Genomic DNA, 15,086 nt, shown 5'->3' on the forward strand with positions numbered 1-15,086 from the left:
GGGGGGCCCCCTCAGCGCCGGTGCCCTGGAGCTGGGCCCTGGCTGTGGCCCTGGGGGAGGAAGCTGCGGGCCAGGCTGAGGGCTGCCCGGAGGAAGCACGCGTGTGGGGCAGCCCGCAGCCGGGGCAGGTCCTCCCTCCCAAGGAAACCACAAAACTCACATCGACTTCCAAACCACGTCCACGGGAGCCTGGAGGCCAACGATCGTGGGAGAAATGTGCCCGTGCACACGGACGCACACGCACACACGTGCACATGCACACGCCAGGCCTCACCCTCTCCCACTTCAGCCCAACTTCACTGGAAGGAAGAGGTTCTCCTAACCCTGCATTGGGGGCCCTTCCTGCCTTGTGCCCCCTGCTGCCCCTGGGGGGCTGGGACCCCCACCCTGGCCGCGGGCCACTGTCACTTCCTTGCCAGCTGAGGGGGGCAGGAAGGGGGCTGCTGGTTGGGAGGCTTCCTCTCACCAGGGTCCCTTAGCTTCCTGGGTTCCCCCTCCCCCTGCTCAGAGCGCTGGGGGGTCGGCTGGGGGCTCACCTCTGCGTTCCCCATTATTCTTCCCAAGATCCAGTTTCCCCACCTGATTCTGCGGCTCAGGGAGGAGGGGAGGGAGGAAGGGAGCAGAGAAGATGCGGGTGGGGGTGCAGAGGTCTTGGGAGCCACCTGAAGTTTGCTCTGGGGATTCCCAGAAGGTTCCCCCCCAACCCCGGGCCCCGCTGGGGAGACAGAGCACGCAGGGCATACAGAGTCTCACCCAGTCCCCACTGTGGCCCCTGCCCCGCCCCCCTCCACGGGTGGCACTTGTCCTGGGGACACCCCTGAGCCCTGCACCTGTGGCACCCTGCGGCCGGGCCCTGGGGAGAGGTGGGGAGGGCTGGGGGCAGGGTGGGGGGCACTCTGCGCTTCCTGCACATCTCAGCCCTGGGTCTGGGTCTGCGGGGGCTGACACCACGGCTGACACCACGGCTGAGCGCCCTCGCTGGGTACACACCCAAAAATATACCATTTTGGACCCTTGGCTGGGGCAGGCTCCGGGGGTGGGGACGAGGCCCCGGGGGCAGGGGGGCTGAGGCAGCTCCAGTCTGTTCAGCGGCCACTGGGCTAAGTGCCTCTGCCTCATTGCTCCTCTAGTCCTCCCCTCCCTCCTCCCGGTGCCTGGGCCTGCCCTGGGGTCAGAGGGAGGTGGTGGAGGTGGTGTGGGGCCCTGGACATGGGAGGGGGCCCCTCCCCGAGGTTGGAGAGCAGGTGCTTCTTTGGGAAAGGGGAGAACGCAGGTGTCGGCAACCACTGATGGCTTCAGAGAGTGGGACGGTGGGAGCTGGGTGTGTGTGGGGGGGCAGGGAGGGACCTGCCCCAGCCCCAGCCCCCAGGCCCCTCCCCCAGGCGGCAGGGAGGGAGGGGGAGCAGAAGTCTGGGCGCCTGGCAGGCCCGCAGAGAGGAGGTCAGCCCGGAGGGGGGTGGTGTGTTGGGGTGCCGTGGGGGTCACAGGGCAGGGGTGTGGGGGTGGGGCTGCCCCCTCTGCCCCCTCCACCCTGCCTCAGGTTTCATGCTGCCCGCCTGCTTCTCCCCTGTGCAGCTGGAGGTGCGGCCTGGGAATCCAGCCTTCCTGGTTCCGCTCAGCCCCCAGCACTTCAGGCCAGCGCGGTCTTCGGGCCACCAGCCCCCGAGGGGCCCCGGCCGCCCAGGCCGTCACCCCCTCTTGAGGGATGCAAAGGAGGAGAAAAAAGGAGGCTATTCTTTCTGTAGCTCTTACGGTCCCTTCCGGGGAGGGAAACCGAGGTCCGGAGGCCGCCTGGGGGGTGGGGTCCTACACGCCGGCAGGGCCCCTGGGACCCCTGTCACTCTGGGGCGCGGGCTGGTGGCCGACACAGGGACAGAGGGACGTGTGTGCTGCTGTCTTCAGGCTCGGAGAAGGCAAGAATCGCCTCTGACAGCTCAGCACTTCTCCAGCCTCCCCCCCTCCCGCCCCCCACCAAGGCCTGCTGTGGGGAGGGGGGCACAGGGAGGTCCATGAGTGGCCTCAGGGGACCGCCCCCTCCAGGCCACCTCATCCCCCCACCCGAAGGGGACTGGGCTGAGCGGGAGGGAGAAGAGGGGCGTGATGGTGGGAGCCCCTGGCTCGGCACCCTGGCTCCCCTGCAGGGCCCGCCTGTGAGCTCCAGGGAGGCGCCCAGATGGAGCTGCTGGGGTGGGCAGGGTGCTGATGGGTGAGGGTGGAGGCTCGGGGGGCAGGGGGTGTGCTCCCACCACACTCTCTGGAGCTGTTTTCCAAAGTTCTTCACAAGCCATGAACACTAGTGGATTCGGTGACTGGGTGACGGGCACTGAGGGGGCACCTGACGGGATGAGCACTGGGTGTTATGCTGTATGTCAGCAATCGAGCTCCAATTAAAAAAAAAAAATACAAAAAAAAAAAAAGAAAGAAAGCAGAGGCTCAGAGGAGGCTTCACTCCCCAGGGACCCACTGCCGGGCCTGCAGCAGGTCTGATGAGCTTCTCGGCCCCCCTGGCAAGTGCTTGGGAGCCAGTCCATGCCAAGCAATGAGCCCGGCCAGAGGGGCTGGAGGCCCAAGGGCCAGCAAGCCCAGCTCTGCCATTCACAGCGCTGCTCTGTGGGCCTCAGTTTCCTTTTTTTAAATGATTTTATTTATTTATTCATGAGAGACATAGAGAGAGAGGCAGAGACGCAGGCAGAGGGAGAAGCAGACTCCCTGCGGGGAGCCTGATACAGGACTCGATCCCAGGACCCCGGGATCACCCCCTAAGCTGAAGGCAGATGCTCAACTGCTGACCACCCAGGTGCCCCAAGTTTCCTTATTTCTAAACTGGGGTGATAGCACCAAGCCTGCTCCCAGGCTGCTTCAAATATCGGGGGAGCCTGGCCAAATGACCAACGGCCAGAGGACACGCAAACAAGCCCCCAGAGACCACGGGAGGGTGAGCGACAGGGAACAGGACAGCAGAAAGGGTCGGGCTCCCGGTGAGGAGCGGAGCCCCACACCCACCCTGGGGCTCTGGGCGTCCTTCTCCAGGTCCTGGCCAAGGTGGACGGGCAGCCACATGCTGGGGGCTCAGCTCAGGGCTGCCACCTGGTCCCATTACCTCTGGGTTTGTCTAGAGAGCCCCCCTGAGCTGTCACCTCAACCAGCTGGGTCTCCCAGCCCAGCATCCGACAGGCTCCGGCCTGGAGGGTCTGGTGGATGTAGCACCCCACCTCCGGGGAGTGAGTGGGGAAGTCTGTCCCCCTCTGTCCCCTGCCTCTGACGGCTCAGCCCTCTGGCTCGACACTCTGTCCCCAGAAGCCTGATGATGCTGCCAGAGGCTTCCCGAAGAAACCAGATGTCTCCTGGCGTCCTCTCCACTCTGGGGCAGCCACACCGTCACCCCTTCTGGAGCGATCGGCTGGGATGGCAACATCTCACCAACAGGGCCCGTGCTGAGTTCAGCCCTAGGATGCCTGCTGTGAAAATCCACACCTGTGTGCACATGTGGAGGTGCACCTGCCGCACACGGAGCCACAGGCCTATGTGCACAAGCACGCAGACACCAATCCTGTCCTGCACACACACATGCACATACATGTGCACCCCACACACACATCTACACGCCAACCCTCCCCTGTAAACACACCAGTGTGGCACACGCATCAGAGTCAGCCCCCCCCACCCCCATTTGCCGGCCACTTCCACGGATGCCCTGGAGCTGTTCAGCTGGTCAGCTGCGGGACGGACGTCCCAGCACCTCGGCGTGGAGATGTGGCCCTGCACCTGGGCTGGGCGGTGCCATCTGCCACAAAGTCAATCCTGGGCCTCCAGACTGATGGCGCAGATGCAGCATCATCCGGTCAGGACAGGAGCAGTTATAAATAAACGATGAGGGGAGGAAGAGGAAAGGGACTGGGGGCAGCTCCCCCTCCCCTGCGGAGAGGCCTGGGAGGGGATCCTGAGGGCCGCGGGCGACGCTCCGGACTGTGGACACATTCCAGGCTCAGCTGCTCTGCGGCAGGGCCCCTCCAGCACAGCAATAAAGCAAACAACACTTTCAATAATTCAGCAGCAAGAGAGAGGATTTAGGAAGGAAAGCGCACCTGGGCATTGGGAGAGGGAGCAAGAGGAGCCGGGGCGAGGGGGCAGGGAGAGCGGGAGGGCACGGGGAGGGCAGGGAGGGCCGGGAGGGAGGGCAGGCTGGACTTCCACCCCCACCCTCGCACCTTGCACCTCCTGGTCCCGTCACACTTCCCACCTGCTGCCCCCTGTTCATGTCCTGCTGAAAGCAGAGCTTCTCCTTCCTGAGCAGTGACAGTCAGTGGCCACGGAGCACCGCCCCCATCCCCCCATGAAGAGCCCGAGGAGTCCCCTGGCGCCCCCCTCCCGACTCGCTGCTCATGCAACCTCTACAGACTCTGCGGACAGGGAGGGAAGACCAGCACACCTCCCCCCACCCCCGTGCAGGTCACCCCTAGGAAGCTCTCCTCAGGCAGCACCCCCCCCCCCCCGAGATCTGCCTGCCAGGACCCGTCACCCTCATATTCCTGGACCTGAGCCCCCCACCTTGTCTTCCACTAGGGCAGCCCTCAGATATCTGAGACACACCCCTGGGCAAACAGCCGTGGCCCCTACAGCCATTTCACTGGGGATGTGCCCTGGAACGTCCCCCTGGCTCAGGGCAGCCACGTCCAGGGTGAGCCCAACATTCCGGGGAGGCTCCATCCGGCCAGCTTCTGCCGTCCATCATCTGGGAATGTGCCTTTACTCATGCAGGTAAAGAGGGCATTGAGGGCAGGCGCTTAGACTAGGGTGACCATACCCCCCACCCCCGCTCTGTGCACTGGTGTTTGGAGGCGCTTTGGGAGGGGATGATAATCGGGTGAGGCCGTGCGGGCTGCGGCCCCTGGGCTGGGGTAAGCACCCTTGTTAAGAGTCACAGGGGAGCTTGGCTCCTGCCTCAGCTTCCCGCCGCGTGCGAGCACCACGTGAAAACCGTGAAAACCACCGTCTGGGGCCCCGGGGTAGGGAGCCCTCCCCAGAACCCGCCTGTGCCAGAGCCCTGGTCCCGGCCTCTGGCCTCGGGCGCTACAAGGAGTGCGTGTCTGTTGTTTCAGACCATGCAGTCTGGGCCCGGAAACCATCCTCCTAATTATACCAAAGTCACCAACACGAAAGCCTCTGGGTCTCCCTCCTCTTACAACCAGCCATTTAGGGTTTTTGGGCCCGAGAGCGAGATTTCACATGAGTTCTTACTACGTGCTGTTAAATCTCATCTGTGCTTCTGGCCAGCAGACCAGGCCAACTACCGCTTACGCCCCTCACTCCGATGGGCTAGAACCTGCGCCAGGCCTGAGCCACGCTTCCACTCATCACTGGTTAAAGGTCATCCCGAGGACAGGGTCGAGGGCAGGGCCCTGCAGGCACAGCACCCGGGGCATCCCTGTAGCCAGTGTTCTTTGGAGACAGTCATTCCGATGACCCTGAAAGCACCTGACCGCACTGTTGGCCAGTCCTGGACTAGAAGGGAGTGGTCGGGCGGGACCTGATCAAGGGGGTGATCTGTAGGCCAACCTGGAGGAGTCGAGGGAGAGAGCCCTCCGGCTCGTCCAGGAGAGGGAGCGCCCCGGGCGAAGGCCCTGTCACTCACGGGATGTGCCTGGCCATCCTGAGAATGTGCGAGGTGGCCCGTGAGCTAGAGCCGTGAGAATGAGGGCGAGCAGCAGGAGAAGGGGTCAGAGGAGTGGTGGGGCCAGATCATGGGAGGTCTCACACGGGAGGGAACTGTGACGACTCTGCCTTTCTCCAAGAGAGCGGGGAGCCACAGGAGGGTGTGAGCAGAGGAGGGGCACAGTCCAACTTCGACTATTTAAAAGCATCGTCATCACCCTCGGGAGCACATCCCTTACAAAGACGGGGAGGGCCGGTGTCAGAGGACAAATGCCTCAAGATCACCTCCAACCCCCTCAAGATTTCCTCAGAGCCCCACTGAGGAGTGGGGAGGACTTCTGGGCCTGATGAGCAGTCCTCGCTCACCCTTCCAACCGTGATGACGAGAACGTGTGGTGCGTCTTTGTTCACTCACCGTGTGGCTTTGAGCCAGTCACTTAACCTCTCTGAGCCTCAGTTTCCTTTTTGGCAAAGCGAGGATAACAACATTGACCTCTCTGGATGGTTTCAGGGCTTAAGGATCCCCCAGGTGAAGGGCCTGGGCCCAGGCCGGGGGGATCTGATAAACAATCACCACTAGAGTCCCAATCGAGAGACATCAAGGAGGGGGACGTGAGTGAGTACATGCGCGTGACACTCGAGGGGGGAAAATGCAGGCTCTGCACAGTTGTTCGGGAGGCGCCGGGTCCCACTCGGCCTTCCAGGCAGGGACCTCTGGGGCTGGCCTGCAGGGAGCCCCTGTGGAAGCGGCTCCTCCGGCCCCGCCCTGCTCTGCCCCCGTCCTGGTTCCTGCGTCTCCCTCCTACCCTCTCTCCAGCTCATCTGCAAAGTGGCCGTGACTGGCAGGCTGGGCACCCAGCCCGGGGTGGAGGGCCGGGGTGGTGGAGACATCCTGCTGGTTTGGGCAGAGACCAGCAGCCCTGCGGGCCACATCCTGAGGACGGGTCACACAGGAAACCCCGAGAGACGGCGCTGTGGGGTGCATAGCAGAGCAAGGGGAGGCGGCCTGCAGAGGCCTGCAGAGGCGAGGCGGGCCTCCACTCTGAGTGCTTCTCTCCCTCCCTTCCCACAGACCTGCTGGAGCGGTGGCCCCAGCGACGACGGCAGAAACCAAGGAGGACCCCCACCCGGATGATGGGTTCAGTGATTCCCAAGCATGGTAGGTGCTCATGGCACGTGTGCCGACGGGGTCACCGGGCCGTGGGAAGCCTGTCCCTCTGCAGGAGGATGAGGTGCGGGGACGGGGCCCTGCCCACTGTCGGCTGGCTTGGGGCGGACGGGGAGGGCGGACGGGGAACAGTTGGCCAAAGGACTTGACGTAACGATGAATACTTATTATATAATTGCTAACATTTCAGAAAAACAATTTTTAGGTTGCTTAAAAGTGAGGGTCGTCACTCCAGGCTCCTGGGGCTGGTGTCTGCCGGCAGCAGCGGGAGGCAGGAGCAGGGGTGTGATGGCTCAGAGGAGGGAAGCAAAGTGCCAGCAAGACCCTGACCCAGGCTTGAGGGATGGGGGGGTGAGGGGGTGGGGGGGGAGAGGGCTGGTGCTCAGCTGAGAGTGGAGGACCCAGAGGCATACGGCGGAGCGGCCAGGTCCCCTGGGCTCACTTTCCCTCTCCAGCCGTCCCACCAAGGCCAGAGTGGCCCTAAGCTGTAACCGCCATCAACTAGCCATCAACGGGAGTAAGATCCCGTCGGAGCCCCCTGCTCCCCACCCACCAGAGACCACCTGCCCTTCTGTCCTCATCACTGGGGGTCACTGGGGGCCGACAGGAATCAGGTGTGTGCAGCCAGGCCGGCCCTGCCCCCAACAAAGGCGGATGTCCAAGCGCCTAGAGCTGTACAGGCCTCTCCCCTCATGGCCCGTCCCCTGAAGATCATGTCAGGGCCTCCCCATCTCCCCTCTCCCCCCTGCAGAGCTCTCCGTGCTCCCCTGGGGCACATGTCCCTGGGCAGAGCTGTCCACCCTGGAGCAGGTGGGGACGGCTGTGAAGTCTGAGAGAGAGAGAGAGAGAGAGAGAGAGATGTGTGTCTTGCTCTCTGCACCGTGACCTGCCTCCCGCTCCCCGAAACCGGATGATAAATTACTCTGCCCAAGCGGAACACGCCCGGACAAGCCTCCTTTCCAACTGTAATTAATACCCTGGGGAAAACACAGACTCGGGGTTTTTATACTTTCGCACAAGCACGCGCAAGTACACAGACTCCTCTCTCTGTTACCCTCCAATCCCCTCTCAAATATTTCATGTCCTGCTTCGTTTGTGGGTAGCACAAAACCACCCAGCTGGATATATCTGAAGCCAAGGGAGGCGTCGGGGACCGTTTTCAGTCCCCGTGACCCAGGACTTGGGAATTTGGGAGCTGACTTTCTGGGACCTGGTACTCGTGTTCAGCTGATGCAAAATGGCTTTGGCCTTAGCAGGGTCAAAATGGCCATGGGTCTGGGTGAACTCTTCATGGTCAACATTTTTGGGCATCTCCCCCTATACTTTTCTTCCATTGTGGCAGCCTAACTGATGCACTAGTCCAAACACACATGTGCATACGTATCAGAGAGCTCCAAACACGAGATATTCCTGAAAAGGCTCTACAGTGAGTTAGGAGCTTTGTAGTCCCAGGAGACTAGACAGCCAAAGACCTTGACAATGGAAATGCTTTCTCCAAAGAGATGAGAGCCCTCATTGGCCAGGAGCGGTGGAATCCACTGTATTCCATGCTGGCCAGCTGGCTTCAGTGTGGCAGGTGGAGGCATCTATGAGAAAGGCTCAGATGACCAAGCTCAAGAAATCTGCATTCTCTTACCAGGAACATAAACTTTGCTCAAGGGAAATCTCCAGCAGGAAAAGAAGCCTGGACAGCCAAGGCTGTGGTCTTGCCTTGTGAGCCTGGGCAGATCATTTGCCTTTCCTAAGTCTCAGTTTCCCCCACCCATAAGAGAGCGTCAAACGGGACAGGATTGCCAGTGTTGAATGTGCCGATGGCTGTCTGAGGCCCTGGTATGCTGGGAAATGCTGCGCACAGATCGGGGTAAGAGTGTGGCTCTGCCTAGGCCCCAGTACACAGAGGAGGGTGTGGGGACTGGGATTCAGAAGAGTGAACGGTCTCGATGGGTCCTCCTCCCTGCTTGGTTCCTCTTGTTGGGACTAGGAGGACCCTGTACACCATGACAGGCTTACTCAGCAAGGCAGTGGGGCCGCTGGGGGGCTCTGGGTTCCCTTCTCTGCAGTTTCCTGGCCTCCCCTCCCACTGAGGTTCCACTCCCTTATTCTTTACCATCAAAATGTTTTCCTGAGAAGAGGTTCTATGAAGAGCCCTCTAGCCATCCTTCAGGAGCTAAGCTCCTGCTACTGCAGATGCCTCCTCCCTTGCGGAGGAGGCCAATCTCAAGACAAACGAAACAAGGGCATCTGTCTCTGTGCTCAGGGCGTGTGTCCCCAGGCCTACAAGCCTCGAACTAGCACTGACTGAGAAGGGGTGTGGGGAGGAGGGCCAGGAATGGACCAGGTAGGCCTAACGGTCAGTGCACGTGACAGGATCTGTGCTGAAACAGGAAGAAGGTTCCATTGCTGGTCAAGACAGAGAAGTAGGGACTAACCTACTTTCCCACTTGGCACAACAGCAGGTCACTCGGGAATGAGTTTCAAGGAACGGACAGCAGATGAGGAAGGACAGTGACCCCTGAGAGGCGGGCAACCACAGAGGGGAGTCCCTCCCCGCCCTCCACTGCTGCCCCGTGGCTCACTGTGTGCAGAACTTCTAGGCCAAGATGCAGGGACCCCAAGTCAAGCATGGTGAGCTCCCTGAGCTGAGAAGCCAGGACTGAGAGTCTGGGGACCCCAGCATGGCTGGACTTGTACCCAGTGTGCTGGAGAGGAGAGAGCTGGATGGAAGGAGACCCTAGAGGACCATGGAGAGTCCCCATGATTGTTTAGCTGAGTACAGATCATCACCTGCACTGGAGCAAAAGCCCTGAGGCTCAGGGAAGAACAACGTTAAAGGATTATGGGATTATGGGAAACTTACTTGCATGCATGGGGCCAGGAAAAGTATGTGTCCCTGCCCGCCTCACTGGAAGCCTTCATGGTTCATGGAGCAATGGGTAGAGTGCTCAGAGGGCCTTGGCTTGGTAGTGGGATTATCTGACCCAGACTAACCATGGCTCAGGTCCATCTAGCCAATCTTAGAAGTAAGATCTGAGAGGAGGGGATCAAACAGTATCCTAGTAATTTAACTGTGTCCCAGAACAAAACTCAAGAATATTTATAGCAATAAAAGTAGCCAGCACCCCACGGGGTAGAATTTACAATGTCCAGCATCCAATCTTTGATTGGTCATCTTTGATTACCAGGCATGCAAGAAATGAGGAGAAAAATCAATCATTTGAACCTAACTCGGAACTGACACCTATGCTAGAATTAGTAGACAGGGATGTGAAAACAATTACAACTATGTCCTATGTGTTTCAGAAATTACGTGCAGATGTGTAAGATATACAAGAAATGTGCAAACTGAACTTGTACAGATATAAACTATGATGTCTGAGGTGAAAAAAATACATTGGATGAAATCAACGGCAGATTAAACATTGCAGGAGAAAATATTAGAAGGATCCAGGGAAACAGGACACATTTTTATGCAGACAGAACAAAGAGAGGATTGCCAGTAGGCTCTGAGACCATGGGAGCCAGGCAGGCCCTGAAACTTTGTAGCACTGAAAGAAAAAGCACCTGTCAACCCAGACCTCCACACCCTGCAAAAATGTCTCCCAAAACAAAGTTGAAATAGTGACTTTTTCAGACATACAAAAAACTGCAAGAATTTATCACCAGTAGATTGGTGCTGTAACAAATACTGAAGAGAGTCCTTTGGATAGAAGGGAAATGACACCAGATGGAAATATGGATTCACACAAAGGAATAGAGACCATCAGAAATGGGAACTATATGGATAAATACAGATTTTTTTCTTTTTACTCAAATCCCTTTAAAATACTACTGTCTAAATAAACAAAAATAACCATGTGTTGTAAGATTTGTAACATATGTGTGTAAGGCCACGAGGGAGAAATGGCAGTATGCTTATATTGCTTGTGAAGTGGATTAACATCATTTGAAGGTAGACCATAACCAGCTTAAAAACTCCATAAACTCTAAAGCAACATTCAATATAAAAAACCAAAGAGCTATAACTAATAAGTCAAGAACGGAAATAAAATGGAATACAATAATTTTAAAAAATTCAAAAGAAAGCCAAAAAAAAAGGGAAAAAAGATATAAAGAAAAACAGGAAAAACAAAAAATAGTGAATTATAGACTCACTTCAAGTTTGAAAATCAACCAATGTAATTCATCAAATTAATGAACTAAGAAAGAAAAAGCATCTGATCATTTCAATAGACACAGGAAAAAAATTTAACAAAATTCAACACTGACTCCTAATAAAAACCAATAAAAATGCTCAGCACACTGGCAATAGACTCGGGATGCAAGTGAATCTATGAAAAACCTACAGGTAACATTATAATGTTAGTTATAACTAACGGTCAAGGAATTATGTTCCCTTTACTATCAGGAACAAAACAAGGATGTCTGCTCTCCTAACACTTCTATTCAATAGTGTGCTGGAGGTTCAAGCCAGTGGAACAAGGCAACAAAAAGGAACAAAAGACATCTAGATTGGAGAAGAGGAAAAAGTAAAACATCTTTTTTTTTCACAAATAACATGGTAATCTGTATAAAATATATTGAAATCTACAAAATGGTTACTAGAACTAGTTGGTAAATTTGGTAAAAATGCAGATGCAAGATCAATATAAAAAATTAAAAAAAAATTCTATACATAGCAATAATCAGAAATTGAAGGAAAAAGACCATTTAAAGTGGCATGAAAGTAAAAAATACTTAGGGTCAGTTTGACAAAAGATGTGCAAGACCCACATGCTGAAAAGTACAAACCACTGATGAGAGAAATTAAAGAAATCTTAAATAAATGAAGAGGTATAACTTGTTTATGAGGCATAAGACTCCGTACTGTCAAGATGTCAAAGATTCCCCCCAATTGATTTGATGCAATCCTGACCAAAATCCCAGTAGGCTTTTTTTCTTCTATAATTCACATGCTGATTCCAAATTTCATATGGAAATTTAAGGGACCTAGAATAGTTAATACAACTTTGAAAAACAAGAACGAAGTTGGCAGGACACTGGGGCAGCTCAGTGGTTGAGCACCTGTCTTTAGCTCAGGGCGTGATCCTGGGATCCAGGATCGAGTCCCACACTGGGCTCCTTGCGGGGAGCCTGCTTGTTCCTCTGCCTCTCTCTCTCTATCTATCTCTCATGAATAGCTAAATAAAATCTTTTTTTTTTTAATAAAAGAACAAAGTTGGAAGTTAACATTACCTGATTTCAAGATTTGTTCTAAAGTTATGATAATCGCAACAGGTGGGGTAGGACGTCAAGACAGACTACATATAGATCAATGGAACCAAGTCCACAAGTGGACCCACACATATATGACGACTGATTTTTGCGAAGGCAATTCAGGGGAGAAAGGACAGTCTTTTAATAAACAGTACTGAAATCAACACACAGATTCAGTTCAGGAAAATGAACTTCAATCAACGCTTTGTGAGCACACGCAAGAAGGAAGTCAAGATAAACCAGAGACCAAAATATAAACTCTGACACCTATAACATGTCTAAAGAAAGCACAGGAAAAGAAAATCTTTGTGACCTTGGATCGGGCTAAGATTTCTTAGATAAAATATCAGAAGTATGATCCACAAAGAACAAATGGTTAAACTGGAATTTATCAAAATGTCAAATGTTTGCTCTTTAAAAGACACTTTTATGAGAGTGGGAAGACAGACGAATTAGGAGGCAATGTCTGCAGAGCATGTACCTACCTATAAGGGACTTGTACTCAGTATACATAAAGCACTCCCCAAAGGCTGTACCGTAAGAAGACAAATACCTACTTAAAAAAAAAAAAAGTTAATGGTTGACACTTGACAGAAATAATGGACGTCAAACAACCCACATAAGATGCTCAGCGTCACTCAGCTTTAGGGAAATGCGAGCTCAACCACAGTGAAATACCATCCTTTGCCATCTTAGTGGCAAAAATTCCCACAGCCAATACCACCAAGTGTTGGGGAGGACACAGAAGGCAATCCCCGCGCACGGCTGGTGGGCGTGTGAAATGGCACAACCACTGTGGAAAAAAGTTTGACATTCACTTTAGTGCACCATGAAATCCAGCCACTTGGCTGCGTAAGGTCCTGTACCCAGGAGAGAAGGAGGCCTGTGTCCGTACGAAGACTTGTGCGGGAATGCTCTCAGCAGCCTTACGCACTAATAACCAAAAGCTGGAAATGACCCCGTGTCCTTACAGGGGTGAATGGAGGGACGCCCTGTGGCGCATTCAGAGCACAGAATACTACTCAGCAATAATAATAATAATAATAATAATAATAATAATAATAATAATAAATAAAAGGCACTAACTCTTCACGTGTGCACCACGACCTGGGCGAGTCTCAGGATACCTAATGCTGAGAGAGAGAAGCCCACCAACCAAAAAGAGCACATGTAGTATGATGTTAACTGTCTAGAATGTTTAACCACTCAGAGCGACAGGACGCAGATCAGTGTCTGCCTGGGAGGGGGACTGGACAGCCCGGAGGAAGAGAGGAAGGGGCATGAGGAAACTTTTGGGGGTGATGGACCAACACATCCAGCGGCTGGACTGTAGTGATGACATCATGGGTATGCCCCTGTGTCGAAATTTATCAAATCACACGCTCTACATAATACGCGTAGTCGATTGTAGGCGCAGACCTTGCTAAAGCTGTTCAAAAAAAAAAAAAAAAAAGAACGTGCAATAATCTGAGCTTGCAAGCCAGACAAAACATCCACATCATCCCTTAGAGGGTGGATTCCTGAACCTACAAACGGATTCACCTGAAGACTCCTTTGGTTGCTTCCGCCCCGTAAGATACGACTCTGTTTACAAAACGGCACATCAGGGAGGCGGCCTTGCAAGGGGAGTGCGAACCACATGGGACACTGACAGAGACAGGACGGCCAGTCCCAGGGGGCCCTGCCACGCACGGGGAGAGGAGCCCCAGGCCCTGCCTCTCCGGCCCCTCCCGCCAGTGAGCGGAGCCAGAGCTGCCCTCCCCACGAACCGGGTTCCGGCACAGAGCTAGCTCCCTAGCCATTTGGCCAATGCCTACTTTTGAGGCGGGGGCGTGCTTGGGGGCAGGAACAGTACAAAAGAGATCACCAAAGTAGAATTGCCAAGGAGGACGTTAGACTCTGGCACCTGACAGCCTCGCTTTGCATTTCTCAGCTGTGGAAAACACTCGGCAGTCTTTGTGCACAAGGCCTGAGACCCAGGAGCCCGCGAGGAGAAGCCGGCGGGGGGGCCCAGGGTCACAAACACGCAGCAGGCAGCACTTTCTAATGTGTTCACAACAGATACACGTTACTTCCATGATAGAATTATCCCCCAAAGTAAAATTTTGCAACTGAATTTGCAGGAGATTGGCGGCCGGTGGGTGATGGACGCTGGGCTCCAAGGAGCATGCGGGTTGAGGGCTGGGGTTAGGAGTGTTACTGCCTCCCCTCCCACCCCGTGAGGGTCACCACTGGGACCTGAGCTGATTCTGCAGCCCTGGCCCCCAGTAGACCAGGCTGGGGGTGGGGTGGGGACACGAATCACTCCAGGTTCTGAAGGCCTCATGGTCGGGGGGATGCACACCTGTGCACTGAGAACCCAGGGTGGGGTTGGGGTGGGGGGACTGCTTCTCTGGCCTCTGGGAGTCGTTGAGCTATGTCGCCCATCAACACGCTCCTGCCCTCTCATTTCCCTTCTGGCTCCTCTGGCCCCCTCCTTCCCAGCATGGGCCGGTGCTTTGGAGGACGAGAGAGAGGACACGTCACCAGTCACCATCCTCAGGTGCTAACCCAGCCAAACCCTCCATCCTCCGCCCCCAAGCCCCGCCCCTTCCCACGAGCGGGGAAGCCCCAGAAACCCCCAGCACTCATCGTCAGCAGCTCCCAAGATGCTCAACATGCTCACATCTGTCAAAAACTATTCGGGGTCGGGGGGGTGGTGGAATAAAAAGAGAAAGTCTTTATACCTTTTATTCAGCCAATTTTTCCCGAGGCACTGTGGGCTCTCTAAGAAAAGAAGGAGAGAGAGGAGAGAATTACAATCAGGGATGCCACCGCGCATCTGGTTGCTCGCTCGCTGCCTAGTCAGGTGCGCAGGAGGAGGGAGCCAGGGACCCGCCCCGGAGAAGCCCCTGCGCTGGCGGCCTCTGCAGCGACGCTGGGAGCCCACGTTCCGCTTAACAGACAAAGGAACACAGAACGCCGCGGGCCTGCGCTCCAGATTTTCCCAACGCGGCTTCTCTGCAACTCGGGG

The 15,086-nt window shown here is 55.5% G+C and overlaps 1 protein-coding gene across 1 annotated transcript in view; it reads right to left on the reverse strand.

Annotated features, from left to right (window-relative positions):
• RBFOX3 (RNA binding fox-1 homolog 3) overlaps positions 1-15,086 on the reverse strand; it is a 409,370-nt gene that overhangs the window by 103,758 nt on the left and 290,526 nt on the right. Inside the window, exon 4 of the mRNA XM_041727166.1 lies at positions 14,800-14,839. The gene's annotated coding sequence lies outside the window, so the exon portion shown is untranslated. The remainder of the gene's footprint in view (positions 1-14,799; positions 14,840-15,086) is intronic.

The sequence above is a fragment of the Vulpes lagopus genome, chromosome 12, assembly GCF_018345385.1.
Source record: "Vulpes lagopus strain Blue_001 chromosome 12, ASM1834538v1, whole genome shotgun sequence".
NCBI classification, from domain to species: domain Eukaryota; kingdom Metazoa; phylum Chordata; class Mammalia; order Carnivora; family Canidae; genus Vulpes; species Vulpes lagopus.